This window comes from Gekko japonicus, unplaced genomic scaffold (genome assembly GCF_001447785.1).
Source record: "Gekko japonicus isolate JY-2015 unplaced genomic scaffold, Gekko_japonicus_V1.1 scaffold2453, whole genome shotgun sequence".
In the NCBI taxonomy this organism is placed as follows: Eukaryota; Metazoa; Chordata; class Lepidosauria; order Squamata; family Gekkonidae; genus Gekko; species Gekko japonicus.
This window is the reverse complement of record NW_015173212.1, coordinates 131,734-132,651: the sequence shown is the minus strand read 5'-3', so window position 1 is coordinate 132,651 and position 918 is coordinate 131,734.

The following is a 918-nucleotide window of genomic DNA, read 5'->3' as shown; positions in this document are numbered from 1 at the left end:
AGTTAGCGTCTTTTCTCCTGCGCCAGCACGTAACTCCGTGCTCAGCTACAGGCCGCAGCCCAGCCGAATTGCTGATGGGGCGGCGCCTAACGTCGTTGTTGGACAGGCTGCATCCTGACTTAAACGATCTGAGGCCCCAGCAGCAGAGTGTTTCCACCAAGGTCCGCACATACGAATGCGGAGATACTGTGTTTGCCAGGAATTATGCAGGGGGACATTTGTGGCTACCAGCCACCGTTACAGAGATTGTAGGTTCACGCATGTACGTAGTCCAACTCACAGATGGGCGTAAGTGGAGACGGCATGTAGATCAGTTGCGGCAGTGGTGGGCGACTGGCCGCCCCACCTCAGAGCAAGCTGAGTTCCAGGAACCTGAGGACATTCCACAACCTCTTCCGGAGGTGAGTACTGATGTGCCCGAGGGCCCCAGTACTGTCCGCGAGTCAGGGCAGACCCCTACTCAAAGACCAATTACGAGTGGTGGAAGTGCTCCTAACACTGATGTCCCGGAGTCTGCTGATGTTCCCCAAGCTGAGAGGTACCCTGAGCCTGTACAGCCACGCAGGTCTCAGAGATCGCGCAGAGCGCCAACCTACCTAAGCGAGTATGATTGTACATAATTGGTTTTGCTTAGGGGGGAGGGATTTGTTATGTATTGACTTGTATGCGAATCGCCTAATTGAGATACCATGTTAAGCTTCGCCCTGGGCTAGGATCCTAATGTAACCAATAGGAGCCCTAGCCCAGAATGTGTCTGCCAATCAGCTTGCAAAGCGGGATCGCTCCTGATTGGACGTTATCTCTTCAACCTCATAGGTTGTATTACTGTACAGTGGGTGTGGCTACATTAGCCGGGAATGTTTAAATACAGAGCAGCCAGTGTATATTTTGACTACTGATGGGTTCTGGCTGGCGATT